Source organism: Acinonyx jubatus, chromosome F2 (genome assembly GCF_027475565.1).
Source record: "Acinonyx jubatus isolate Ajub_Pintada_27869175 chromosome F2, VMU_Ajub_asm_v1.0, whole genome shotgun sequence".
Lineage (NCBI taxonomy): Eukaryota > Metazoa > Chordata > Mammalia > Carnivora > Felidae > Acinonyx > Acinonyx jubatus.
Window position 1 is genome coordinate 26859864 of NC_069394.1, and position 15390 is coordinate 26875253.

Here is a 15390-nt window from a genome sequence, read left to right on the forward strand (position 1 = left end):
TATTTGCTGTCTACAAGAGACTCATTTTAGACCTGAGGACACCTAAAGATTGAGAGTGAGGGGATGGAGAACTATTTATCATGCCACTGGAAGTCAAAAGAAAGCTGGAGTAGCCATACTTATATCAGACAAACTAGACTGTAAATTAAAGGCTGTAACAAGAGATGAAGAAGGGTATCATATAATAATCACAGGGTCTATCCATCAGGAAGAGCTAACAATTATAAATGTCTATGTGCCGAATGCAGGAGCCCCCAAATATATAAAACAATTACTCACAAACATAAGCAACCTTATGGATAAGAATGTGGTAATTGCAGGGGACTTTAACACTCCACTTACAGAAATGGATAGGTCATCTAGACACACGGTCTATAAAGAAACAAGGGCCCTGAATGATACATTGGATCAGATGGACTTGACATATATTTAGAACTCTGCATCCCAAAGCAACAGAATATACTTTCTTCTTGAGTGCACATGGAACATTCTCCAAGATAGATCACATACTGGGTCACAGAACAGCCCTTCATAAGTATACAAGAATTGAAATCATACCCTGCATACTTTCAGCTAACAATGCTATGAAGCTTGAAATCAACCACAGGAAAAAGTCTGGAAAACCTCCAAAAGCATGGAGGTTAAAGAACACCATACTAAAGAATGAATGGGTCATCCAGACAATTAGAGAAGAAATTAAAAAATATATGGAAACAAATGAAAATGAAAATACAACAATCCAAATGCTTTGGGATGCAGCGAAGGCAGTCCTGAGAGGAAAATACATTGCAATCCAGGCCTATCTCCAGAAGCAAGAAAAATCCCAAATACAAAATCTAACAGCACACCTAAAGGAACTAGAAGCAGAACAGCAAAGACAGCCTAAACCCAGCAGAAGAAGAGAAATAATAAAGATCAGAGCAGAAATAAACAATATAGAATCTAAAAAAACTGTAGAGCAGATCAACGAAACTGAGAGTTGGTTTTTTGAAACATAAGCAAAATTGATAATCCTTTAGCCAGGCTTCTCAAAAAGAAAAGGGAGATGACCCAAATAGATAAAATCATGAATGAAAATGGAATTATTACAACCAATCCCTCAGAGATACAAGCAATTACCAGGGAATACTATGAAAAATTATATGCCAACAAAGTGGACAACCTGGAAGAAATGGACAAATTCCTAAACACCCACACGCTTCCAAAACTCAATCAGGAGGAAATAGAAAGCTTGAACAGACCCATAATCAGCGACGAAATTGAATCAGTCATCAAAAATCTCCCAAAAAATAAGAGTCCAGGACCAGACGGCTTCCCAGGGGAGTTCTACCAGACATTTAAAGCAGAGATAATACCTATCCTTCTCAAGCTATTCCAAGAAACAGAAAGGGAAGGAAAACTTCCAGACTCATTCTATGAAGCCAGTATTACTTTGATTCCTAAAGCAGAGCCCCAGTAAAAAAAGAGAACTACAGGCCAATATCCCTGATAAATATGGATGCAAAAATCTCATTAAGATACTAGCAAATCGAATTCAACAACATATAAAAAGAATTATTCACCATGATCAAGTGGGATTCATTCCTGGGATGCAGGGCTGGTTCAACATTCACAAATCAATCAATGTGATGCATCACAATAATAAAAGAAAAGATAAGAACCATATGATCCTGTCAATCGATGCAGAAAATGACTTTGACACAATTCAGCACCCTTTCTTAATAAAAACCCTCGAGAAAGTTGGGATAGAAGGAACGTACTTAAAGATCATAAAAGCCATGTATGAAAAGCCCACAGCTAACATCATCCTAAACGGGGAAAAACTGAGAGCTTTTTCCCTGAGATCAGGAACACGACAGGGATGTCCACTCTCACTGCTGTTGTTTAACATAGTGTGGGAAGTTCTAGCATCAGCAATCAGACGACAAAAGGAAATCAAAGGCATCAAAATTGGCAAAGAGGAAGTCAAGCTTTCACTTTTTGCAGATGACATGATACTATACATGGAAAATCCGATAGACTCCACCAGAAGTCTGCTAGAACTGATACATGAATTTAGCAAAGTTGCAGGATACAAAATCAATGTACAGAAATCAGTTGCATTCTTATACACTAATAATGAAGCAACAGAAAAACAAATAAAGAAACTGATCCCATTCACAATTGCACCAAGAAGCATAAAATACCTAGGAATAAATCTAACCAAAGATGTAAAAGATCTGTATGCTGAAGACTATAGAAAGCTTATGAAGGAAATTGAAGAAGATATAAAGAAATGGAAAAACATTCCATGCTCATGGATTGGAAGAATAAATATTGTCAAAATGTCAATACTACCCAAAGCTATCTACACATTCAATGCAATCCCAATCAAAATTGCACCAGCATTCTTCTCGAAACTAGAACAAGCAATCCTAAAATTTGTGTGGAACCACAAAAGGCCCCGAATAGCCAAAGGAATTTTGAAGAAGAAGACGAAAGCAGGAGGCATCACAATCCCAGACTTTAGCCTCTACTACAAAGCTGTCATCATCAAGACAGCATGGTATTGGCACAAAAACAGACATATAGACCAATGGAATAGAATAGAAACCCCAAACTAGACCCACAAACGTATGGCCAACTCATCTTTGACAAAGCAGGAAAGAATATCCAATGGAAAAAAGACAGTCTCTTTAACAAATGGTGCTGGGAGAACTGGACAGTAACATGCAGAAGGTTGAAACTAGACCACTTTCTCACACCATTCACAAAAATAAACTCAAAATGGATAAAGGACCTGAATGTGAGACAGGAAATCATCCAAACCCTAGAGGAGAAAGCAGGAAAAGACCTCTCTAACCTCAGCCGTAGCAATTTCTTACTTGACACATCCCCAAAGGCAAGGGAATTAAAAGCAAAAATGAACTATTGGGATCTCATGAAGATAAAAACTTCTGCACAGCAAAGGAAACAATCAACAAAACTAAAAGGCAACCAACGGAATGGGAAAAGATATTTGCAAATGACATATCAGACAAAGGGCTAGTATCCAAAATCTATAAGGAGCTCACCAAACTCCACACCCGAAAAACAAATAACCCAGTGAAGAAATGGGCAGAAAACGTGAATAGACACTTCTCTAAAGAAGACATCCGGATGGCCAACAGGCACATGAAAAGGTGCTCAATGTCGCTACTCATCAGGGAAATACAAATCAACACCACACTCAGATATCACCTCATGCCAGTCAAAGTGGCCAAAATGAACAAATCAGGAGACTATAGATGCTGGAGAGGATGTGGAGAAACGGGAACCCTCTTGCACTGTTGGTGGGAATGCAAATTGGTGCAGCCACTCTGGAAAACAGTGTGGAGATTCCTCAAAACATTAAAAATAGACCTACCCTATGACCCAGCAGTAGCACTGGTAGGAATTTACCCAAGGGATACAGGAGTAGTGATGCATAGGGGCCCTTGTGCCCCAATGTTTATAGCAGCATTTTCAACAATAGCCAAATTATGGAAAGAGCCTAAATGTCCATCAACTGATGAATGGATAAAGAAATTGTGGTTTATATACACAATGGAGTACTATGTGGCAATGAGAAAGAATGAAATATGGCCCTTTGTAGCAACATGGATGGAACTGGAGAGTGTGATGCTAAGTGAAATAAGCCATACAGAGAAAGACAGATACCATATGGTTTCACTCTTATGTGGATTCTGAGAAACTTAACAGAAACCCATGGGGGATGGGGAAGGAAAAAAAAAAAGAAAAAAGAGGTTAGAGTGGAAGAGAACCAAAGCATAAGAGACTCTTAAAAACTGAGAACAAACTGAGGGTTGATGGGAGGTGGGAGGGAGAGGAGGGTGGGTGATGGGTATTGAGGAGGGCACTTTTTGGGATGAGCACTGGGTGTTATATGGAAACCAATTTGACAATAAACTTTATATATTGAAAAAATAAATAAATAAAAAATAAATAAAACCATTTCATGCTCCTTAGGAGATACCAGCCCTAGGCAGCCAGCACATTCTCCACAGAATTTGCTTGTCCTTGTCCTAAGAGGGTTCCTCCCCTAAACACAGGGACATCATTAGTAGCTGAGCTCTGCCCCTTGTCAGCTGGTATAGCCTCCACTCTGTGAGGCTTCTCCAAACTTCTAAATTGTGATAACTCCAATGTTTTTTCCCTTTATTTCATATCCCTAGGAGTGGAAGCTGCTTCCTACACTTGCTAACTCTATGACATTTTAGTGCTCCTTGTATTTTCAGTTCCATAAGTCTCACTTATTCAGTTGTCATTAATCATTTTAATATCAACTTAAAAAATAATAACTGATGGGATTTCTGCTTTCTGAATGGATCCTGAGTTGAAAGAATCACACACCATGATATTTTAGAATTTATCACTAGGACCAGTATTATTCAGCCTACCTAATCAATAAATGTGATACACCACGCTAGCAAAGTGAAGGATAAAAATTATATGATCATCTTGATGCAGAAAAGCATCTGACAGAACTCAACATCTTTCATGACTAAATACTCCCAACAAATTAGGACAAAAATAATATACCTAAATCTAATAAATTCCATATATGAGAAGTCCACAGCTTCACTTACTTCATATTCAGTGGTGAAAAGTTAAAAGCTTTTCCTTTTAAGATCAGTAACAAGATAAGTTTCTATGCAACATAGTACTGGTAGTCATAGCTAGAGAAATTGGGTATGAAATATAAATAAGAAGCATCTGAATTGGAAAGGAAGAAATGTATTTGTATCTCTTTTAAGATGACTCAATTGTATTTATAAAAAAACCTTCAGACTCAATGAAAAGAATGTTTGAAATAATGAATAAATTCAGTAAAGTTGCAGTGTACAAAATCAACATACAAATCACTTATATTTCTATACACTAAAAACAAACAACTGCAAAGTTAAGAAAAATCCCATTTACAATAGCATCAGAAATTATAAAATATTTAGGGATAAATTTAACCAAGGTGGTGAAAAATCTGTACACTTAAAACTATGTCATTGATGAAAGAAGTTAAAGAAAATGTAAATAAATGGAAAGACATCTTATATTCATGGGTTAGAAGAATTTATATTGCCAACCTTCCATATTACTCCATGTGATCTACAGTTCCATACAACCTCTATCAAAATCCCAGTGGCATCTTTTATAGAAAGAAAAAAAAAATCCTAAAGTTCACACAGAACTACAGAGGACCCTAAAGAATCAAAACAAAATTGAGAAAGCAACACAAGGCTATGATATCTGGCAATATCAAACTTCCTAATTTCAAAATATATTATAAAGCTACTGCATTTTAAACAGTATGGTACTGGTGTGTAAACAGACATATCTACCAAAGGAAGAAAATAGAGAGTTTAGGAATAATCCCACACATAAAAGTTAACTATTCTTTCACAAGATATCAAGAACACAACGGAGGAAAGAATGGTCTCTTCAAAAAAGTCCTGGAAAAACTAGATATCATATGCAAAATATGAAAATGGACCTATATTATACACCAGTCACAAAAATTAACTCAAAATTATTTAAAAACTTAACTGTAAGATATGAGGTTATAAAATTCCTAGAAGAAAAATCCAGGAGAATTCTCCTTGTTATTGGTCTTAGCAATGATTTCTTTAATTTTTCTTTCTTTCTCTCTTCTCCTTTTTTGGGGGGGAGGGGCAATGATTTCTTGACTATAATATCAAAAGCACATGCAACAGAAGTAAAATCCACAAGTGGAACTAAAGCAAACTAAGAAGTTTCTGCACAACAAAGGAAATAATACACAGAATGAAAAGGAAACCTATGAAATGGGAGAAAATACTTGCAAATTATACATCTAATAAGGGATTAATATCTAAAACATATAAAACATTCATATGCATGAACTCATACAATTCAATATCAAAGACCAAATAATCTAATTAAAAATTTGCCTTCAGGATAAAGACCTGAGCAGACATTTTTCTAAACAGCCAACAGGTGCATAAAAAGATGCTTTATATCATCAATCAGGGAAATGCAAATCAAAATTACAAAGAGATATCATTTCACATTTGTTAGGAGAGGTATTTTCAGAAAGATGTGGTATAACCACAGCCAGTAAAGGTGAGGAAAAAGGAAACCCTCGTACACTCTTTGTGGGAATGAAAATTAAGACAACCATTATGGAAAACAATATGGAGTTTCTTCAAGAAATTAGAAATAGAACTCCATATGATCCAGCAATCTTACCTATGGGTATATATCTGAAGGAAATAAATCAGTATCTTGAAGATATATTTGCACTCCCATATTCATTGCATTACTAAAAGTATCTGAGATATGAAAACAACCAAAGTGCTCCTCTATAGATGAATGAATAAAGAGCATGTAATATATATGATATATAGATACATAATATTAATGAATATTATAAATATGCATGTATAGACAATAAAATAGTCCTCCACCATAAGAAATAAAGAAATCCTGCCATTAGTGACAACATGAATGAAACCAGAGGACAATATACTAATTGAAATAAAGCAGGAAGATAAAGACAAATACTGTACAACCTCATTTATACACAGAATCTAAAAGAGGAAATATAGTCAAATTCAATGAAACAGAGTAGAAGGGTGGTTGGTAGGCTCTGTGGAGTGGGGGATCTGGGGCCATGTTAATCAAATGGTATGGACTTTCAGTTATAAGATGAATAAGTTTGGGGGAATCTGAAATACTTCATGGTAACTATTGTTGATAATATTGTATTGTATACATGAATTTGCTGATACTAGATGTTAAGCATTCCTTAAACACACACACACCCACACACAAATGGTATGTGAGACAATGGATGCATTAAGTAGTTGTGGTAAATATTTCACAATGTATATGTATATCAAAGAATCACATTGTACACCTTAAATAGATATAATTTTACTCGTCAATTATATTTCAAATAATGGGAAAAATTACTGGTTCATCAATATTATGTATCCCTGAATCTATACTTGTGCTTTTTTTTTGACTTTTCAGTGAGTTTTTTTTTTTAATTTAAATGTAAGTTAGTTAACATATAGTGTAATAATGATTTCAGGAATAGAATTTAGTGATTCATCACTTATATGTAACACCCAGTGCTCATCCCAACAAGTGTCCTTCTTAATGCCCATCACCCATTAGCTCATCCCCCCACCCACCTCCCCTCCATCAACCCTCAGTTTGTTCTCTGTATTTAAGAGTCTCCTATAGTTTGTCTCCCTTTCTGTTTTTGTAATGTTTTTGCTTCCCTCCCCTTACGTTCATCTGTTTTGTATCTTAAATTCCACATATGAATGAAATTGTATGATATTTGTCTTTATCTAACCAACTTATTTCACTTAGCATAATACCCTCTAGTTCCATCCATGTTGTTGCAAATGACAAGATTTCATACTTTTTGATTGCCGAGTAATATTCCATTGTATATATACATACCACATCTTCTTTATTGATTTATCAATTGATGGACATTTGGGCTCTTTCCATACTTTGACTATTTTTGATATTGCTGCCATAAACATTGGTGTTCATGTGCCCCTGAAAAACAGGATTTCTGTATCCTTTGGATAAATACCTAATAGTGCAATTGCTGGGTCATAGGATAGTTCTATTTTCATTTTTTTGAGGAACTTCCATACTGTTTTCCAGAGTGGCTGCACCAGTTTGCATTCCCACCAGCAGTGAAGAAGGGTTCGTCTTTCACCACATCCTCGCCAACATCTGTTGTTGCCTGAGTTTTTAATGTTAGCCATTCTGACAGGTGTGAGGTTATATCTCACTGTGGTGTTGATTTGTATTTCCCTGATGATGAGTGATGTTGAGTATTTTTTCATGTGTCTGTTAGTCATCTGGATGTCTTCTTTGGAAAAGTGTCTATTCATGACTTTTGCCCCTTTCTTCACTGGATTATTTGTTTTTTGGGTGTTGAGTTTGATAAGCTCTTTACAGATTTTGTATACTAACCCTTTATCTGATATGTAATTTGCAAATATCTTCTCCCATTCTGTCAGTTGCCTTTTAGGTTCACTGATTATTTCCTTCACTCTGCAGAAGCTTTTTATCTTGATGAGGTACCAATAGTTTATTTTTGCTTTTGTTTCCCTTGCCTCCGGAGACATGTCTAGTAAGAAGTTGCTCTGGCCGAGGTCAAAGAGGTTGTTGTTTGTGTTCTCCTCTAGGATTTTGATGGCTTCCTGTCTTATATTTAGGTCTTTCATCCATTTTGAATTTATTTTTGTGTATGGTGTAAGAAAGTGGTCCAGGTTCATTCTTCTGCATGCCACTGTCCAGTTTCCCAGAACCACTTGCTGAAGAGACTGCCTTTTTTCATTGGATATTCTTTCCTGTATTGTCAAAGATTAGTTGACCACACATTTGTGGGTCCATTTCTTGGTTCTCTATTCTGTTCCATTGATCTGAGTGTCTGTTCTTGTGCCAGTACCTTATTGTCTCCATGATTACAGCTTTGTAATACAGCTTGAAATCTGGAACACTGATGTCTCAGCTTTGTGTATTTTTTTTTCAAGATTCCTTTGGCTATTCAGAGTCTTTTCTGGTTCCATACAAATTTTAGGATTGTTTGTTCTAGCTCTATGAAGAATGCTGGTGTTATTTTGATAGGGATTGCATTGAGTATGTAGATTGCTTTGAGTAGTGTCAACATTTTAACAATATTTGTTCTTCCAATCCATGACATGGAATGTTTTTTCCATTTTTTGTGCCTTCTTCATTTTTTTCATAAGCTTTCTATAGTTTTCAGTGTATAGATTTTTCACCTCTTTGGTTAGGTTTATTCCTAGGTATCTTATAGTTTTTGGTGCAATTGTAAATGTGTTTGATTCCTTGATTTCTCTTTCTGCACTTCATTATTGGTGTATAGAAATGCAACCAATTTTTGTACATTGATTTTATATCCTGTGACTTTACTGAATTCATGGAACAATTCTGGAAGTTTTTGGGTGGAGTCGTTTGGTTTTCCATTTAGACTATCATGTTGTCTGCGAAGAGTGAAAGTTTGACTTCCCCCTTGCCCATTTGGATGCCTTTTATTTCTTTGTATTGTCTGATTGCTGAGGCTAGGACTTCCAACACTATGTTGAACAACAGTAGTGAGAGTGGACATTATGTTGTGTTCCTGACCTTAGGGGGAATGCTCTTAGATTTTTCCCATTGAGGATGATATTAGTGGTGGGTCTTTTGCATATGGCTTTTATGATCTTGATGTATGTTCCTTCTCTCCCTACTTTCTTGAGGGTTTTTATCAAAAAAAAAAAAGATGCTGTATTTTGTCAAATGCTTTCTCTGCATCTATTGAGATGATCATGTGGTTCTTATCCTTACCCTTATTAATGCAATGTATCAGACCTGCATCTCAGAAATAAATCCCTCTTGATCATGGTGAATAATTCTTTTAATGTATTGTTGGATCCAGTTTGCTAGTATCTTGTTGAGAATTTTTGCATCCGTGTTCATCAGGGATATTGGTCTGTAGTTCTCCTTTTTAGCGGGGTCTTTGGTTTTGGAATCAAGGTCACTCTGGCCTTGTAGAATGAGTTTGGAACTTTTCCTTCCATTTATATTTTCTGGAACAGCTTCAAAATAATAGGTGTAACTCTTCTTTAAATGTTTTATAGAATTCCCCTGGAAAGCTCTCCAGCCCTGGACTCTTATTTGTTTGGAGATTTTTGATTACTGATTCTATTTCTTTACTGGTTATGGGTCTCTTCAAATTTTCTATTTCTTCCTGTTTCAATTTTGGTAGTTTATATGTTTCTAGGAATTTGTCCATTTCTTCCATGTTACCCAATTTGTTGGCATACAATTGCTCATAATATTCTGTTATTTGTTTTTCTGTGGTGTTGGTCATGATCTCTCCTTTTTCATTCGTGATTTTATTTATTTGGGTCCTTTCCTTTTTTTCTTTTTAATCAATCTGGCTGGGGCTTTATCAATTTTGTTAATTCTTTCAAAGAATCAACTCTTGGTTCCATTGATCTGTTCTACTGTTGGTTGTTTTTTTGTTTGCTTGTTTTTTGTTGTTTTGATATCATTGAATTCTGCTCTGATCTTTATTATTTCCCTTCTGCTGCTGGTTTTGGGCTTTATTTGCTGATCTTTTTCCAGATCTTTTAGGAATAAGGTTAGGTTGTGTATTTGAGATCTTTCTTCTTTCTCCAGGAAGGCCTGGATTGCTATATATTTCCCTCTTATGACTGCCTCTGCTGCATCCCAGGGGTTTTGGGCTGTGGTGTTATCATTTTCATTGAGTTCCATGCACTTTTGAATTTCCTCTTTAATTCCTTGGCTAGCCCATTCATTCTTTAGTTGGATGTTCTTTAATCTCCAAGTATTCACGGTCTTTCCAAATTTTTTCTTATGGTTGATTTCGAGTTTCATAGCATTGTGGTCTGAAAATATTCAAGGTGCGATCTTGATCTTTTATGCTTGTTGAGGGATGATTTGTGTCCCACTATGTGATCTATTCCGGAGAATGTTCCATGTTCACTCAAAAAGAATGTGTATTCCACTGCTTTAGGATGAAATGTTCTGAATATATATGTTAAGTCCATCTGGTCCAGTGTGTCATTCAAAGCCATTTTTTCCTTGGCGATTTTCTGCTTAGATGATCTCTCTATTGCTGTAAGTGGGGTGTTGACGTTCCCTACTATTATGGTCTTATTATCAAAGGGTTTCATATGTTTGTGAACGATTGATTTATATATTTGGGTGTTTCACATTGGGGGCATAAATATTTACAATTGTTAGATCTTGGTGGATAGACTCCTTAATTATGATATAATGCCATTCTTCATCTCTTGTTACAGTGCTTATTTTAAATATAGATTGTCTAATATAAGTATGGCTATTCCAGCTTTCTTTTGATGACCATTAGCATGATAGATGGTTCTCTATCCCTTTACTTTGAATCTGCAGGTGACTCTAGGTCTAAAATTTTTCTCTTGTAAGCACCATTTAGATGGGATCTTGTTTTCTTATCCTTCCTGACACCCTATATCTTTTGATTACAACATTTAGTTCACTGACATTTAGAATGAAAATTTTGAAGTTAGTGCCATTGTGTTGCCTGTAGAGTTGGTGTTTCTGGTTATGTTCTCTGGTCCTTTCTAGCCTTTGTTTCTTTTAGTATTTGGTTTTCTTTTGTCTTTTATCCACTCAAAGAGTCCCCCTTAAAATTCTTGCAGGGCTGGTTTAGTGATTATGAATTCCTTTAGTTTTTGTTTGTCTGGAAACTGTTTATCTCTCCTTCTATTTTGAATGACAGCCTTGCTAGGTAAAGAATTCTTCACTGTATACCTTTCTGATTCAGCATGTTGAATATATCCTGCCACTCCTTTCTGGCCTGCCAAGTTTCGATACATAGGTCTTCTGTGAACCCGGTCTGTCTTACCAGATAGGTTAAGGACTTTTTTTTTCCCCTTGCTGCTTTCATAATTCTTTCCTTGTCTATTTTATAAATTTGACTATGATACACCTTGGTGATGGCCAGTTTTTGTTGAATCTAATGGGTGTTCTCTGGACATATTTGTATGTCTGTGTCCTTCTCCAGATTAGGGAAGTTTTCAGCTATAATTTGCTCACATAAACATCCTTCCCCTTTTTCTGTCCCTTTATCTTCTGGGACTCCTATGATTCAGATGTTATTCCTTCTTAATAAGTAACAGAGTTCCTTACATCTTGTATAATGCTCTTTTGCCTTTGTTTCTGCCCTTTTTTTTTTTTTTTGCTTTTTTTCTGCTTCATTATCTATAATTCTGTATTCTATATCTTTGATTCACTGCTCTGCTTCGTCCATCCTTGCCACTGTGACATCCATTTGAGATTGCATCTCGGTTATAGCATTTTTAATTTTGATCCGAGTAGATATTACTTCTTTTATCTCCAAAGAAAGGGATTCTATGCTTTTTCCAACCCCAGCTAGTATTCTTATTATTGTGGCTCAAAATTCTAGTTCAGACATCTTGCTTATATCTGTGTTGATTAAGCTGCTGTCATTTTTTCCTGTTCTTTCTTTTGGGATGAATTTCTTCGTTTTGTCATTTTGGAGGAAGAAAATAATATAAGAAAAAATTAAAATCAAAAGATTATGAACAAAACAAAAACAAATAAAGGAGGCTAGATCCTTGGTGTGTTTTGGTCTACTTGTTGCAAGATGCTTGACAGAATAGAGAAAAAAAAAAAGGAAAGAAAAGAAAAAGAAAAAAGAAAAAGGTTAAGAAAAAATTTAAAATTAAAATATACATAATAAAATAGAATAAAATGAAATAAAGAAAATGAAATAGAATAACAAATTTACAAAATGAAGTAAAAAATTTAAAAAATTTAAATTAAAAAAAGAAAATAAAAATAAAATTTTCTCTTTCTGTATCCAAGAAAAAGAAAATAAAAACAAAAACAATTTAAACAAAACAGAAGCAAAAAAATAATAAATGAACCAATAAATATAATGAAACCTGAATGAAGTTATATCCAGTTTCTCCTAGGACTCAAACTATGAAGTGCTCTATAATTTGTATACTACACACTAAACAGATGTATGGACTTGTGCTGATCTTCTATACCTGCTGAGTTCTGTGGATCAAGTTATGCATATTATTGTATTAATCCTAAAATCAATTTCCTAGGTGTGTAAAATGGTTTGGTGCTGATCTAGCTGCATTTGAGGATTGAGACAAGCTGAGGGTCCCCATGCTGCTTCACCACCCTCTCTCCTCCCCCTACTTCTGCTTATTTTGAATCATATGTAATTTATTTGTACTGTATGAGAAGATATTCTATAATAAACAGTTATTTAATGATAAAGTTGAATAAGTAGTGCTTCAAACCCTTAACCAGCCCCTTTAAAATCTTTCAAAGATTGGTATGTATTCCTCCTAATGACTTCAAGAAGCTCTCAGTACTATTTGTGAAGGCTTCAATGGTTGACATCCCAGGAATGAATTTGAAATTGGAAAATTTGAGTGGAAATCAAAATATTCTCTCAGTTTGATAAAAGAGAAAATTAAGAACATTATCAATCAATCAATAAATGTCTTAACATTTTTGCCTTAATCTTCAAGATAATTCTGTTAAAGGTACTTTAGTTTTTCTTAAAATACCATCTATGATTTCCACACCTTTTAATTTTCTTTGCCTAAATTCTACTCTTGTCATAGAAAACAAGTCCTTGTTTTTATACGTATGTATTTATTTATTGTTAACAGGGCCTTCCCTCTATATTAAAGAAAATCTTTTTTAATTTCTTTTTGACTTTCAACATTTATTATTTAACTAGTTGGTTCTCAGTCACTGACACCATATGTTCCATGAACTGCTAATGATATTGTCAGATTATAGAAGTGTTTCACAAAAATCTTACACTAATAATTTTAGTAAAATTGCTATTTTCAAGCTAGAACTATGTAAGAGTTTAAGTAGGAAAATGGTTTATGCATAACAAAATTTGCTCTATTGATTTAGAGTTTTTAACACTTTGGCTGCTTAGATATATTTGAGGTACCAAGAATATTTATTGGTATAAGTTTACTAAAAAAAAAAAAAGTCTGCCTACTTATTTACATAGGGTACTTACATTTTGATTCTGAAGTAGAATTTTTGCTTTATTATATTCATGTGAAGGACTACAAAATAGTCACTTATATTTTGGTTTTTGTCATATCTTATGAACTTGGCATTGATATAATATCTGCAGACACATTAAAATTACTAATAAAACAATCATTAAACGTATTGAAGCAGAAATCACATAAAGCCTAACAAGTTTATTTTCTCAATGTACCTTTCTTAACCTAGGTCTTTTTTTTCTCTTTTTTTGAACATAAGTCTTTTTTTAACTATAAGGCTTGTCCTAAGTAAAAGATGTTTTTTCCATGACCTGTGTTCAGTATGTTCAATTACAAGGCTCACATGTGCATTTCATCCAGTTTTGTCCTTTTCATTTTAAATTAGGAATACAGTAACACTCCAATGTTATTGGTTAACAAATATACATACACTGTCATCTAGCAATCAAGGTGTTTTACATGTGCTTTATTGCAGTAGTAACAAAGTGTTAATATAACTCATCAGAATTTGTATGACATGGTAACAATTAAAAAAACTTTTGGGGCACCTGGGTGGCTCAGTTGGTTGAGTGTCTGACTTCAGCACAGGTCATGATGTCACAGCTCGTGGGTTCAAAACCCATGTTAGGCTCTGTGCTGACAGCTCAGCTGGAGCCTGCTTCAGATTCTGTGTCTCCCTCTCTCTCTCTCTCTGTCCCTCCTCTGCTCACAGCCTGTGTCTCTCTTTCCCTCAAAAATAAATAAAGATTAAAAAAAATTTTTTAAATGAACAAATACAAAAACAGACTTCTGAAATACTTAGATTCATATCAATGGCCTTATGCTCTACATTGATCTATTTGTGATACCCTACTTGATATCCTTCATTTATATATTCTTTTTTTAATATCTATCTATCTATCTATATCTTTAGTGCAGCTTTAGATCCACAGCAAAACTGAGAGGAAGGTACAGAGATTTCCCATATTCACAGCCTCACCATTTGTTATGATTGATGAACCTATGTTGAAGTATCATTATCTCCCCAAATCCCTAGTTTATATTAGGTTTTGTTCTTGGTATTATACATACTATGAGTTTGGACAAATTTACAGTGACACTTATCACCATTTTAGTATCATACAAACAGTTTCATGCTGCAAAAATCCTCTGTGCTTTATCATCATTCCTGTCAACATTAGTGATGGTCACATTTCTTTGAACTTATGTCTTTGGGAAATTTTGGCATAAAAATAAAGCCTTCAGCTTTCTGTGTATTCACTGAGTAGTCTTAGAGAGTCTCAACACCTCCCATCTGACACAATATCACTTAAACATTGTTCATTGATTTTGACTGGTTATAGTATATTTTATTTACAAATTAAAATTATCCATTTCAAAATATGTCAGTTATCCTTATAAAATTTTGGGAAATATAGTATCATAAAGAATATTGCCATAATCTCCAGCACAGAAAGACCTATGCTAACATATTGGTGTCATGCATTATCCTCTACAGTGTGACTGAATATTTTTAATAAACACTATTTTTTAATTTTTAATTTTTTTTTATATTTAAGAGAGAGAGACAGAGAGACAGAGAGACAGAGCGTGAGCAGGGAAGGGGAAGAGAGAGATGGAGACAGAATCTGAAGCAGGCTCCAGGCTTTGAGCTGTCAACACAGAGCCCGATGCGAGCTCAAACCCACAAACCAAGAGATCATGACCTGAACCAAAGTTGGACGCTTAACTAACTGAGCCACCCTGGTGCCCCTCATAAACATTATTTTTGATA